The following is a 16,319-nucleotide window of genomic DNA, read 5'->3' as shown; positions in this document are numbered from 1 at the left end:
GGCCCGGATCTGAGGCGGCGGCCTTGGAGTGGTGTGGACAGATCTTCCCCGGCGATGGGAGGTGCTCGTCGGTGAGATCGGTCGGTTCCCCTCGGCTACGCGGGCAGCGAGGTCCCGGCGGGCGGTGGTTGTGGCGTGGGGAGGCCCCAAGCTCCCCCGTCAGATCTGAGACATTCCACTCCAGCACGCATCGCTCAACCCCCGGCCGCCCTAGATCTCTGGCGTGCGCGCCTGCTGGTGCTGTTGGCTGGTCCGGTGGGCGGCGGCAGGGAGCATGTCCGGGTGGTCACGGCGTCGATGGCGTCCTGGATGCCATTCCTGAAGGAAATATGCCCTAGAGGCAATGATAAAGTTGTTATTTATATTTCCTTACATCATGATAAATGTTTATTATTCATGGTAGAATTGTATTAATCGGAAACTTAGTACATGTGTGAATATATAGACAAACAGAGTGTCCCTGGTATGCCTCTACTTGACTAGCTCGTTAATCAGAGATGGTTAAATTTCCTGACCATAGACATGCGTTGGCGTTTGATGAACGGGATCACATCATTAGAGAATGATGTGATGGACAAGACCCATCCGTTAGCTTAGCATAATGATCGTTTAGTTTTATTGCTATTGCTTTCTTCATGACTTATACATGTTCCTTTGACTATGAGATTATGCAACTCCCGAATACCGGAGGAACACCTTGTGTGCTATCAAACGTCACAACGTAACTGGGTGATTATAAAGATGCTCCACGGGTGTCTCTGATGGTGTTTGTTGAGTTGGCATAGATCGAGATAAGGATTTGTCACTCCGTGTATCGGAGAGGTATCTATGGGCCCTCTCGGTAATGCACATCACTATGAGCCTTGCAATCAATGTGTCTAATGAGTTAGTCACAGGATGATGCAGTACGAAACGAGTAAAGAGACTTCCCGGTAACGATATTGAACTAGGTATGATGATACCGACGATCGAATCTCGGGTAAGTAACATACCGATGACAAAGGGAACAACTTATGTTGTTATGCGGTTTGACCGATAAAGATCTTCGTAGAATATGTAGGAGCCAATATGAGCATCCACGTTCCGCTATTAGTTATTGACCAGAGATGTGTCTCGGTCATGTCTACATAGTTCTCGCACCCGTAGGGTCCGCACGCTTAACGTTCGATGACGATTTGTATTATGAGTTATGTGATTTGATGAACCAAAGTTTGTTCGGAGTCCCGGATGAGATCACAGACATGACGAGGAGTCTCGACATGGTCGAGACATAAAGATTGATATATTGGAAGGTTATGTTTGGACACCGGAATGGTTTCGAAAAGGTTCGGACATTTTCCGGAGTACCGGGGGTTACCGGAAACCCCCCGGGGAGTTAATGGGCCTTCATGGGCCCTACTGGAGAGAGGAGGCGGCGGCCAGGTGGTGGCGTGCGCCCCCCCCCCCCCCCCAAGCCCAAACCGAATTGGACTAGGGTTGGGGGGCGGCCCCCCTTTCCTTCTCTCCTCCTTCTCCTAGTGGGAATAGGAAAGGGAGGGGTTGAATCCTACTTGGACCGATAGTCCAAGTAGGACTCCCCCCATGGAGCGCCCCCCTTGGGCCAGCCACCTCTCCTCCCCCCCTTTATATACGTGGGAGAGGGCACCCCAAAGGCACACCAAGCCTTCTCTTAGCCGTGTGCGATGCCCCCCTCCACAGTTACACACCTCGGTCATATGGTCGTAGTGCTTAGGCGAAGCCCTGCGCTGGTAACTTCATCATCACCGTCGCCACACCGTCATGATGATGGAACTCTCCCTCGTCCTCAACTGGATCAAGAGATCGAGGGACGTCATCGAGCTAAACATGTGCTGAACGCGGAGGTGTCGTACGTTCGATGCTTGGATCGGTTGGATCGCGAAGACGTTCGACTACATCAACCGCGTTACTAAACGCTTCCACTTTCGGTCTACGAGGGTACGTGGACACACTCTCCCCACTCGTTGCTATGCATCTCCTAGATAGATCTTGCGTGATTGTAGGTAAATTTTTTGAAATACTGCGTTCCCCAACAGCGACATCCGAGCCAGGTCTATGCGTAGATGTTATATGCACGAGTAGAACACAATGAGTTGTGGGCGATAATAGTCATACTGCTTACCAGCAATGTCTTACTTTGATTCGTCGATATTGTTGGATGAAGCGACCCGGACCGACATTACATGACCGCGTTCATGAGACTGGTTCTACCGACGTGCTTCGCACATAGGTGGCTAGCAGGTGTCTGTTTCTCCAACTTTAGTTGAATCGAGTTTGACTACGCCCGGTCCTTGTTGAAGGTTAAAACATCACACTTGACGAAAAATCGTTGTGGTTTTAATGCGTAGGTAAGAACGGTTCTTGCTAGAAGCCCGTAGTAGCCACGTAAAACTTGCAACAACAAAGTAGAGGACGTCTAACTTGTTTTTGTAGGGCATGTTGTGATGTGATATGGTCAAGACGTGATGAGATATAAATCGTTGCATGAGATGATCATGTTTTGTAACAGTTATCAGCAACTGGCAGGAGACATATGGTTGTCGCTTTATTGTATGAAATGCAATCGCCATGTAATTGCTTTACTTTATCACTAAGCGGTAGCGATAGTCGTAGAAGCAATAGTTGGCGAGACGACAACGATGCTACGATGGAGATCAAGGGGTCAAGCCGGTGACGATGGTGATCATGACGTTGCTTTGGAGATGGAGATCAAAGGCACAAGATGATGATGGCCATATCATATCACTTATTTTGATTGCATGTGATGTTTATCCTTTATGCATCTTATTTTGTTTAATACGGTGGTAGCATTATAAGATGGTCTCTCACTAAATTTCAAGGTATAAGCGTTCTCCCTGAGTATGCACCGTTGCTATAGTTCGTCGTGCCGAGACACCACGTGATGATCGAGTGTGATAAGCTCTACGTTCAGATACAACGGGTGCAAGCCAGTTTTGCACACACAGAATACTCGGGTTAAACTTGACGAGCCTAGCATATGCAGATATGGCCTCGGAACACTGAGACCGAAAGGTCGAACGTGAATCATATAGTAGATATGATCAACATAGTGATGTTCACCATTGAAAACTACTCCATGTCACGTGATGATCGGACATGGCTTAGTTGATATGGATCACGTGATCTTTTAGATGACTAGAGATATGTCTATCTAAGTGGGAGTTCTTAAGTAATATGATTAATTGAACTTTAATTTATCATGAACTTAGTACCTGATAGTATTTTGCATGTCTATGTTGTTGTAGATCAATGGCCCGTGCTATCATTCCCTTGAATTTTAATGCGTTTCTAGAGAAAGCTAAGTTGAGATGATGGTAGCAACTATACGGACTGGGTCCATAACTTGAGGATTATCCTCATGGCTGCATAGAAGAATTACGTCCTAGAAGCACCGCTAGGTACAAGACCCGCTGCAGGAGCAACTCCGGACGTTATGAACATCTGGCAGAGCAAAGCTGATGACTACTCGATAGTTCAGTGTGTCATGCTTTACGACTTAGAACCAGGACTTCAACGACGTTTTGAACGTCATGGAGCATATGAGATGTTCCAGGAGTTGAAGTTAATATTTCAAGCAAATGCCCGGATTGAGAGATATGAAGTGTCCAATAAGTTCTACAGCTGCAAAATGGAGGAGAATAGTTCTGTCAGTGAACATATACTTAGAATGTCTGGGTACCACAACCACTTGACTCAACTGGGAGTTAATCTTCCTGATGATAGTGTCATTTACAGAGTTCTTCAATCACTGCCACCAAGATACAAAAGCTTCGTGATGAACTATAATATGCAAGGGCTAGATAAGACAATTCCCGAGCTCTTCGCGATGCTAAAAGCTGCGGAGGTAGAAATCAAAAAGGAGCATCAAGTGTTGATGGTTAACAAGACCACTAGTTTTAAGAAAAAGGGCGAAGGGAAGAAGGGAACTTCAAGAAGAACGGCAAGCAAGTTGCTGCTCAAGTGAAGAAACCCAAGTCTGTACCTAAGCCTGAGACTGAGTGCTTCTAATACAAAGGGACTGGTCACTGGAAGCAGAACTGCCCCAAGTATTTGGCGGATAAGAAGGATGGCAAAGTGAAAGGTATATTTGATATACATGTTATTGATGTGTACCTTACTAATGCTCGTAGTAGCGTCTGGGTATTTGATACTGGTTCTCTTGCTCATATTTGCAACTCGAAACAGGGGCTATGGATTAAACGAAGAATGGCTAAGGACGAGGTGACGATGCGCATGGGAAATGGTTCCAAAGTCGATGTGATCGCCGTCGGCACGCTACCTCTACATCTACCTTCGGTATTAGTTTTAGACCTAAATAATTGTTATTTGGTGCCAGCGTTAAGCATGAATATTATATCTGGATCTTGTTTGATGCAAGACGGTTATTCATTTAAATCAGAGAATAATGGTTGTTCTATTTATATGAGTAATATCTTTTATTGTCATGCACCCTTAATGAGTGGTCTATTTTTGTTGAATCTCGATTGTAGTGATACACATATTCATAATATTGAAGCCAAAAGATGCAAGGCTAATAATGATAGTGCAACTTATTTGTGGCACTGCCGTTTAGGTCATATTGGTGTAAAGCGCATGAAGAAACTCCATGCTGATGGGCTTTTGGAATCACTTGATTATGAATCACTTGATGCTTGCGAACCATGCCTCATGGGCAAGATGACTAAGACTCCGTTCTCCGGAACAATGGAGCGAGCAACAGACTTGTTGGAAATAATACATACTGATGTATGCGGTCCGATGAGTGTTGAGGCTCGCGGCGGGTATCGTTATTTTCTGACCTTCACAGATGATTTGAGCAGATATGGGTATATCTACTTAATGAAACATAAGTCTGAAACATTTGAAAAGTTCAAAGAATTTCAGAGTGAAGGGGAAAATCATTGTAACAAGAAAATAAAGTTTCTACGATGTGATCGTGGAGGTGAATATTTGAGTTACGAGTTTGGCCTTCATTTGAAACAATGTGGAATAGTTTGGCAACTCACGCCACCTGGAACACCACAGCGTAATGGTGTGTCCGAACGTCGTAATCGTACTTTATTAGATATGGTGCGATCTATGATCTCTCTTACTGATTTACCGCTATCGTTTTGGGGTTGTGCTTTAGAGATGGCTACATTCACGTTAAATAGGGCACCATCTAAATCCGCTGAGACGACACCATATGAGTTGTGGTTTGGCAAGAAACCCAAGTTGTCATTTCTTAAAGTTTGGGGCTGCGATGCTTATGTGAAAAAGCTTCAACCTGATAAGCTCGAACCCAAATCGGATAAATGTGTCTTCATAGCATACCCAAAGGAGACCGTTGGGTACACCTTCTATCACAGATCCGAAGGGAAGATATTCGTTGCTAAGAATAGATCCTTTTTAGAGAAGGAGTTTCTCTCGAAAGAAGTGAGTGGAGGAAAGTAGAACGTGATGAGGTAATTATACCTTCTCCCGAATTGGAAAGTAGTTCATCACAAAAATCAGTTCCAATCATTCCTACACCAATTAGTGAGGAAGCTAATGATGATGATCATGAAACTTCTGATCAAGTTACTACCGAACCTCGTAGGTCAACCAGAGTAAGATACGCACCAGAGTGGTACGGTAATCCTATTCTGTGTTGGGAATCGTAGCATAATTTAAAATTTTCCTACGCTCACCAAGATGCATCTATGGAGTGTACTAGCAACGAGGGGAAGGGAGTGCATCTACATACCCTTGTAGATCGCGAGCGGAAGCGTTCCAATGAACGTGGATGACGGAGTCGTACTCGCCGTGATCCAATTCACCGATGACCGAGTGCCGAACGGACGGCACCTCCGCGTTCAACACACGTACGGTGCAACGACGTCTCCTCCTTCTTGATCCAGCAAGGGGGGAGGAGAGGTTGATGGAGATCCAACAGCACGACGGTGTGGTGGTGGATGTAGCGGGTCTCCGGCAGGGCTTCGCCGAGCTTCTGCGAGAGAGAGAGAGAGAGAGAGAGAGAGAGAGAGAGAGAGAGGTGTTGCAGGGGAGGAGGGAGGCGCCCAAGGCTGTAGGTCGCTGCCCTCCCTCCCCGCCCCCTTTATATAGGCCCCCGGGGGGGCGCCGGCCCAGGGAGATGGGATCTCCAAGGGGGGCGCCGGCCAAAGGGGGGGAAGGGGTGCCTTGCCCCCCAAGGCAAGGGGGAAGCTCCCCCCCCTAGGGTTCCCAACCCTAGGCGCATGGGGGGAGGCCCAAGGGGGGCGCCCCAGCCCACTAAGGGCTGGTTCCCTTCCACTTTCAGCCCATGGGGCCCTCCGGGATAGGTGGCCCCACCCGGTGGACCCCCGGGACCCTTCCAGTGGTCCCGGTACAATACCGGTAACCCCCGAAACTTTCCCGGTGGCCGAAACTTGACTTCCTATATATAATTCTTCACCTCCGGACCATTCTGGAACCTCTCGTGACGTCCGGGATCTCATCCGGGACTCCGAACAACTTTCGGGTTTCCGCATACATATATCTCTACAACCCTAGCGTCACCGGACCTTAAGTGTGTAGACTCTACGGGTTCGGGAGACATGCAGACATGACCGAGACGCCTCTCCGGTCAATAACCAACAGCGGGATCTGGATACCCATGTTGGCTCCCACATGTTCCACGATGATCTCATCGGATGAACCACGGTGTCGAGGATTCAATCAATCCGTATGCAATTCCCTTTGTCAATTGGTATGTTACTTGCCCGAGATTCGATCGTTGGTATCCCAATACCTTGTTCAATCTCGTTACCGGCAAGTCTCTTTACTCGTACCGCAATGCATGATCCCGTGACTAACGCCTTAGTCACATTGAGCTCATTATGATGATGCATTACCGAGTGGGCCCAGAGATACCTCTCTGTCACACGGAGTGACAAATCCCAGTCTCGATCCGTGCCAACCCAACAGACACTTTCGGAGATACCCGTAGTGCACCTTTATAGTCACCCAGTTACGTTGTGACGTTTGGCACACCCAAAGCACTCCTACGGTATCCGGGAGTTGCACGATCTCATGGTCTAAGGAAAAGATACTTGACATTGGAAAAGCTCTAGCAAACGAAACTACACGATCTTTTATGCTATGCTTAGGATTGGGTCTTGTCCATCACATCATTCTCCTAATGATGTGATCCCATTATCAATGACATCCAATGTCCATAGTCAGGAAACCATGACTATCTGTTGATCAACGAGCTAGTCAACTAGAGGCTTACTAGGGACACGTTGTGGTCTATGTATTCACACATGTATTACGATTTCCGGACAATACAATTATAGCATGAATAATAGACGATTATCATGAACAAAGAAATATAATAATAACCTTTTATTATTGCCTCTAGGGCATATTTCCAACATTCTGGAGGTCATGTTACTTGACCATGACGAACCTACAAACTATGAGGAAGCGATGATGAGCCCAGATTCCGCGAAATGGCTTGAGGCCATGAAATCTGAGATGGGATCCATGTATGGGAACAAAGTATGGACTTTGGTTGACTTGCCCGATAATCGGAAAGCAATAGAGAATAAATGGATCTTCAAGAAGAAGACTGACGCTGACGGTAATGTTACTGTCTACAAAGCTCGACTTGTTGCGAAAGGTTTTCAACAAGTTCAAGAAGTTGACTACGATGAGACCTTCTAGCCCGTAGCAATGCTTAAGTCTGTCCGAATCATGTTAGCAATTGCCGCATTTTATGATTATGAAATTTGGCAAATGGATGTCAAAACTGCATTCCTTAATGGATATCTTAAAGAAGAATTGTATATGATGCAACCAGAAGGTTTTGTCGATCCAAAAGGTGCTAATAAAGTGTGCAAGCTCCAGCGATGCATTCATGGACTGGTGCAAGCCTCTCGGAGTTGGAATATACGCTTTGATAGTGTCATCAAAGTATATGGTTTTATACAGACTTTTGGAGAAGCCTGTATTTACAAGAAAGTGAGTGGGAGCTCTGTAGCATTTCTATATTATATGTGGATGACATATTGTTGATTGGAAATGATACTGAATTTCTAAATAGCATAAAAGGATACTTGAATAAGAATTTTTCAATGAAAGACCTCGGTGAAGCTGCTTATATATTGGGCATCAAGATCTATAGAGATAGATCGAGACGCTTAATTGGACTTTCACAAAGCACATACCTTGATAAAGTTTTGAAGAAGTTCAAAATGGATCAGCCAAAGAAAGGGTTCTTGCCTGTGTTACAAGGTGTGAAGTTGAGTCAGACTCAATGCCCGACCACTGCAGAAGATAGAGAGAAAATGAAAGTCATTCCCTATGCCTCAGCCATAGGTTCTATCATGTATGCAATGACGTGTACCAGACTTGATGTGTGCCTTGCTATTAGTTTAGCAGGGAGGTACAAAGTAATCCAGGAGTGCATCACTGGACAGCGGTCCAGAACATCCTGAAATACCTAAAAGGGACTAAGGATATGTTTCTCATTTATGGAGGTGACAAAGAGCTCATCGTAAACGGTTACGTCGATGCAAGCTTTGACACTGATCTGGATGACTCTAAGTCACAAACCGGATACGTATTTATATTGAATGGTGGAGCTGTCAGTTGGTGCAGTTCCAAGCAGAGCGTCGTGGCGGGATCTACGTGTGAAGCGGAGTACATAGCTGCTTCGAAAGCAGCATATGAAGGAGTCTGGATGAAGGAGTTCATATCCGATCTAGGTGTAATACCTAGTGCATCGGGTCCAATGAAAATCTTTTGCGACAATACTGGAGCAATTTCCTTGGCAAAGGAATCCAGATTTCACAAGAGAACTAAACACATCAAGAGACGCTTCAATTCCATCCGCGATCAAGTCAAGCAGGGAGACATAGAGATTTGCAAGATACATACGGATCTGAATGTTGCAGACCCATTGACTAAGCCTCTCTCACGAGCAAAACATGATCGGCATCAAGACTCCATGGGTGTTAGAATCATCACTATGTAATCTAGATTATTGACTCTAGTGCAAGTGGGAGACTGAAGGAAATATGCCCTAGAGGCAATAATAAAGTTGTTATTTATATTTCCTTATATCATGATAAATGTTTATTAGTCATGCTAGAATTGCATTAACCGGAAACTTAGTACATGTGTGAATACATAGACACACAAAGTGTCCCTGGTATGCCTCTACTTGACTAGCTCGTTAATCAAAGATGGTTAAGTTTCCTGACCATAGACATGTGTTGTCATTTGATGAACGGGATCACATCATTAGAGAATGATGTGATGGACAAGACCCATCCGTTAGCTTAGCATAATGATCGTTTAGTTTTATTGCTATTGCTTTCTTCATGACTTATACATGTTCCTTTGACTATGAGATTATGCAACTCCCGAATACCGGAGGAACACCTTGTGTGCTATCAAACGTCACAACGTAACTGGGTGATTATAAATATGCTCTACAGGTGTCTCCAATGGTGTTTGTTGAGTTGGCATAGATCGAGATTAGGATTTGTCACTCCGTGTATCGGAGAGGTATCTCTGGGCCCTCTCGGTAATGCACATCACTATGAGCCTTGCAAGCAATGTGTCTAATGAGTTAGTCACGGGATGATGCATTACGAAACGAGTAAAGAGACTTGCCGGTAACGATATTGAACTAGGTATGATGATACCAACGATCGAATCTCGGGCAAGTAACATACCGATGACAAAGGGAACAACGTATGTTGTTATGCGGTTTGACCGATAAAGATCTTCGTAGAATATGTAGGAGCCAATATGAGCATCCAGGTTCCGCTATTGGTTGTTGACCGGAGATGTGTCTCGGTCATGTCTACATAGTTCTCGAACCCGTAGGGTCCGCACGCTTAACGTTCGGTGACAATTTGTATTATGAGTTATGTGATTTGATGAGCCAAAGTTTGTTCGGAGTCCCGGATGAGATCACAGACATGACGAGGAGTCTCTAAATGGTTGAGACATAAAGATTGATATATTGGAAGGTTATGTTTGGACACCGAAATGGTTTCGAAAAGGTTCGGACATTTTCCAGAGTACCGGGGGTTACCGGAAACCCCCGGGGAGTTAATGGGCCTTCATGGGCCCTAGTGGAGAGAGGAGGCAGCGGCCAGGTGGTGGCGCGCGCCCCCCCAAGCCCAAACCGAATTGGACTAGGGTTGGGGGGCGGCCCCCGTGAAAGCACAAGTGCTCCCTGGGTGATTTTGGTAATTAATGTCAACATATCTCTTGTTGGACTAATGCTTCTACCTAGTATGTTTCAGATAAGTTCAACAATGGAGTGGCATGGACAAGAGGATGTGGAACCCCTTCAAGATGCTAAGGACAAAGGATTGGCTCAAGCTCAAAGCTCAGGACTCTACATTTTCTATTTTAGGTGATCCAAGATCACATTGAGTCCATAGGAAAGCCAATACTATTAAGAAGGGATGAGGTATTGCTTAATGGCTTGCTTGCTCAAAGTGCTTAGTGATATGCTCCAAAGCCCTCAACCACTTTCTCACTTCCACACATGTCCTAATCCAAAAAGTCCAACTCGGCCCCACCGATTCTTTCTATCCTGAGCCACCGAGTTCAGTTGACATAGCCACTGCCAGAAACCCTAATCAGTTCGGTCTCACCGATGGGATCTCGGTCTCACCGAGATGGGCTTGCAAACTCCCTGTTGTCCGTTGCAATAGTTTCGGTCCCACCGAGATTTGCAACCGGCCCCACCGAGTTTGCCTCACCAACTCTCTATTTGGCTATTACCAAAATCGGTCTCACCGAGTTTGTGTAATCGGTCTCACCGAGATTACGTTATGCCCTAACCCTAATGACATCGGTCCCACCGATTTGACATGTCGGTCCCACCGAGAATCCTAACGTTCAAATTTTCAACTAAATCGGTCCGACCGAGTTTAATGATTCGGTCCCACCGAGTTTGGTGATTTGTGTGTAACGGTTAGATTTTGTGTGGAGGCTATATATACCCCTCCACCCACTCTTCATTCGTGGAGAGAGCCATCAGAACATGCCTACACTTCCAAAACATATTTTCTGAGAGAGAACCACCTACACTTGTGTTGAGGTCAAGATATTCCATTCCAACCACATAAATCTTGATCTCTAGCTTTCCCGAAGTTGCTTTCCACTCAAATCTTCTTTCCACCAAATCCAATCCTATGAGAGAGAGTTGAGTGTTGGGGAGACTATCATTTGAAGCACAAGAGCAAGGAGTTCATCATCAACACACCATTTGTTACTTCTTGGAGAGTGGTGTCTCCTAGATTGGCTAGGTGTCACTTGGGAGCCTCCGACAAGATTGTGGAGTTGAACCAAGGAGTTTGTAAGGGCAAGGAGATCGCCTACTTTGTGAAGATCTATCCTAGTGAGGCAAGTCCTTCGTGGGCGACGGCCATGGTGGGATAGACAAGGTTGCTTCTTCGTGGACCCTTCGTGGGTGGAGCCCTCCGTGGACTCGCGCAACCGTTACCCTTCGTGGGTTGAAGTCTCCATCAACGTGGATGTACGATAGCACCACCTATCGGAACCACGGATAAAAAATCTCCGTGTCTCCAAATTGCGTTTGCACACTCCAATCTCATCTCTTTACATTTTTGCAACTTGCTTGCTTTACTTTCCGCTGCTCATATACTCTTTGTATGCTTGCATGTTTGCTTGATATGTATTGTGAATGTTTAAAGTTGTGCTCTAACTTTGCATCAACTAAAGGAAATTAAAAATTGCAACTTTTCTTGATTAGAGTCTATTCACCCCCCCCCTCTAGACACCTCTTCTCGATCCTTTCAATTGGTATCGGAGCTTTGGTCTCCATTGCCTTGGTTTAAACACCTTTGGAGGAAGATGGATGTGTCTACTTTGGGGAGTCTTAGACGTAGAGTGCCTATTCTTGATGGAGAATACTTTCATGAGTGGAAAAATGAAATGCTTGAGATTTTCAATGAATATCATTTGAACCAGTACATTACTAGCCCTTGTGCACCTCATATTGATCCTTTGCATCCTACACCCGAAGAGGATCTTGACATGATTCACAATCTTAGAACCATAAATCTTATCATTAGAGGATTGCCCAAAAAATTGATTGCTAGTTTACCTACTCTTGATTGTGCCTATACCATATGGAGATTTCTTGAGGAACGATTTCCAAATTATTCCTTGAAAAATTTAGACGAAATTCTCCATAAGTCTATTGCCTTGAGTAAAATGAATTCAAGTGATCCTAGCTTTGGTGATTTTTATTTGAGCTTACCAATCTCATGCGTGCCATAGGAGATGTTGGGATCATTAGCAATATTATTTCCGAAGCTATTAGAATTCATAAAGATAATCATAGAAATGATCATTTGTCTAATGAATTACCCTCTCTAGGAATTGATCAATCACAAGATGATGTTGAACATGGATACTATGATGAGGATGATGATAGTGACTATGATCTTGATGATGCGATGAGACACTTTGGTCTTATGGCAAATCTTCGCGGCTACATGGCGTGAGGAAAGGAATGGGTCCTTGATAGTGGATGTACTCATCATATGACCGGAGATAAAGATATGTTCCGTGAGCTTGCTGAAAACGACAGCCCTCAAAAATATGTCACTTTTGGTGATAACTCAAAGGGTAAGGTGGTTGGCCTCGGTAAGGTGGCCATCTCACATGATAGCTCCATACAAAATGTCATGCTCGTTGAATCTCTTGGGTACAATTTACTTTCAGTTTCTAGACTTGTTGATTTCGGTTTCAATGTCCTATTCACTGAAGTAGATTGCCAAGTGTTTCGTAGAGACAATCGTAAAATGGTCTTTACCGGTATACGTAGAGGTGATCTTTACATTGTTGATTTCACTAAAAAGGCTCAACCTAGAACTTGCTTAATTGCTAAATCTTCTAAGGGTTGGCTGTGAAATAGAAGGCTAGGTCATGTGGGTATGCGTAATAAGATTATTAAAGGTGATCATATCCTTGGAGTAAAAGATGTCATATTTGACAAGGATAGACTTTGTAGTGCTTGTCAGGCAGGGAAACAAGTTGGAGGAAGTTATCGCGCGAAGAACATCATGACCACGAGAAGACCACTCGAGCTACTTCACATGGATCTCTTTGGTCCAAATGCCTACAAGAGTCTCAGTGGTAACTCGTTTGGACTAGTCATAGTTGATGATTTTTCAAGATTTACGTGGGTGTTCTTTCTTGATGACAAATCGCAGGTCCAAAAGATCTTCAAAAACTTCGCTAGGAAGGCCCAAAATCAATTTGACGTGAAGATCAAGAAGGTTCGGAGTGACAGCGGAACGGAGTTCAAGAACACAAATGTGGATACCTTTCTTGACGAAGAGGGGATTTCACATGAGTTCTCGGCTACGTACACACCTCAACAAAATGGAGTCGTTGAGAGGAAGAACCGGACTCCTATTGAGATGGCAAGAATGATGCTTGATGAGTACAAGACTCCAAAACACTTTTGGGCGGAAGTGGTTGAGACAGCTTGTCATGCAACAAATCGCTTGTATCTTCACAAGCTACTCGGCAAGACGGCATACGAGCTCCTCACCGGTAACAAACCCCAAGTTGGATACTTTCGAGTATTTGGCTCAAAATGCTACATTCTTGATAAGCATCGTCGTTCTAAATTTGCTCCTAAATCTCATGAAGGTTTCCTACTTGGTTATGGCTCAAACTCTCACACTTACCGTGTCTACAACAATTTCACCCGAAAGGTTGAAGAGACGGTAGATGTGAAGTTTGATGAATCTAACGGCTCGCAAGTAGAGCAATTGCCAATTGATGTAGGAGACAAAGACCCTTTGGAAGCAATCCAAGACTTGTCTATTGGCAAGATTCGTCCAACGGAGGTGAAGGAGAGTACCTCGTCCGTCCAAGTGGAAGTTTCTACCTCACGACAAGGTGAACCAAGAATTGATATGGAAGCATCCACAAGTAGGACACACCAAGACGAAGAAAACGAGGAAGCACACCAAGATGAACATCAACAACCTCCTTCTCCACCATGACAAGAGAATGACAACGTCAACAATGAAGAAGGCCAAGAAGAAGAACAAGATGAAGAAGATGTTCCACCCCGAGCCAAGCCAAAGCTCCCACGAGTTCGAGCAAGAATCGCCAAAGATCATCCCGTCGAGCAAATCTACAATGATATCCAAACCGGTAGAATCACTCGCTCTAAAACTCGTTTAGCTAATTTTTGTGAACATTACTCATTCATCTCTAGCATTGAACCTATGAAGGTTGAAGAAGCATTGGAAGATCCGGACTGGATAAACGCTATGCATGAAGAGCTACACAACTTTGAGAGAAATCAAGTATGGACATTGGTTGAGAAGCCCGACAACAACCACAACATCATTGGTACCAAATGGGTGTTTCGCAACAAGCAAGATAAAGATGGTCAAGTCGTCCGCAACAAAGCACGCCTAGTCGCCCAAGGCTACACTCAAGTCGAAGGTATGGACTATGGTGAGATATATGCTCCTGTTGCTAGACTTGAGTCCATTCGCATCTTACTTGCTTATGCTAATCACCATGATATCACCTTGTACCAAATGGATATTAAAAGTGCTTTTCTAAATGGTGAAATTGAGGAGGAAGTTTATGTTAAGCAACCTCCCGGCTTTGTCAATCCTAAGAAACCTAATCATGTCTACAAACTTCACAAAGCCCTTTATGGTCTTAAACAAGCTCCTAGAGCGTGGTATAAATGCTTGACCAAGTTCCTTATTGAAAAAGGCTTTAAAATTGGTAAAATTGATTCTACCATTTTTACTAAAAGGGTCAATGGAGAGCTATTTGTGTGCCAAATTTATGTTGATGATATTATATTTGGTTCGACTAACCCTCATTTTAGTGAGAAGTTTGGAAAGCTAATGTCGGAGAAGTTTGAGATGTCTATGATGAGTGAACTCAAATTCTTTCTCGGTTTGCAAATCAAGCAAACTAAGGAAAGTACCTTTGTCTCTCAAACAAAGTACACCAAGGACTTATTCAAGAAGTTCAATATGCAAGAATGCAAAGGTATGACTACACCCATGCCTACTAGTGCACATCTTGATTTGACCAAAGATGGTGAACCGGTTGATCAAAAAGTTTACCGCTCTATGATTGGTTCATTGTTGTATCTATGTGCCTCTCGTCCCAATATTATGCTAAGTGTGTGCATGTGTGCACGATATCAAGCGGCACCTAAAGAATGTCATCTTAAGGCTGTGAAAAGGATAGTGAGATACTTAATACATACACCAAATTTTGGCATTTGGTATCCTAAGAGGTCTTCCTTTGATCTTGTTGGCTACTCCGATTCGGACTATGCCGGAGACAAGGTTGATAGAAAGTCCACTTCGGGTACTTGTCAATTTCTTGGTAGATCTCTTGTGTCTTGGTCCTCCAAGAAACAAAACTCGGTATCCTTATCCACCGGCGAAGCGAAATACATTGCCGCTGATTCATGTTGTGCTCAATTACTTTGGATGACCCAAACTCTTAAAAATTATGGGATATATGTGAAACATGTTCCATTGCTGTGTGACAATGAAAGTGCTATTAAGATTGCTCACAATCCCGTGCAACATTCTCGAGCTAAACATATTGAAGTTCGTCATCATTTCATTCGAGACCATGTTGCCAAAGGGGACATTAATCTTAAGCATGTTCGCACCGATAAGCAATTAGCGGATATATTTACCAAACCGCTTGATGAGAAAGTCTTTTGCCATTTGAGAGGTGAATTGGACATCATTGATGCTTCAAACTTGGAGTAGGAACTCCATTTGGATACATGCAATGCATGAGTCTTTGACTAATCCTTGATATTTCTTTCATGATGCTATCTATATGTCTTGGATACTTTTGCACCCTTGTATGCTATCTAACCCTTGTAGGTACTTGGATGAAACTAAATCCATGAGATTGCAACTCACTCACATCTTGAGCAATCTCTACATCATCAAGTCTCTATACAATGGTGGTTGAAGTCAAGGAAGCACAAAACCCCTCAAATATATACTTTGACTCACTCTATGTTAAATTGTATGATTGTCATTTTGGATGCACAAGTGCTCTTCCTTGCAAAGCTAACCCATGTAGGAAGATGAACTCAAACTCCAAGTGATGCTCCCAACTCTTGATGAGCTACATCAACCTTAAGCAACCCACACAAGTTCGACTACATGATCAAGATCGACACCACCACCACCCAAGGTATGCTATTCCATCTTAGAGAAGCTTTACTCCAAGTCATGGGATAAAGCAACTCAACAAGATGT

This window comes from Triticum aestivum, chromosome 5D, assembly GCF_018294505.1.
Source record: "Triticum aestivum cultivar Chinese Spring chromosome 5D, IWGSC CS RefSeq v2.1, whole genome shotgun sequence".
NCBI lineage: Eukaryota > Viridiplantae > Streptophyta > Magnoliopsida > Poales > Poaceae > Triticum > Triticum aestivum.
This window is presented reverse-complemented; position numbering follows the sequence as displayed.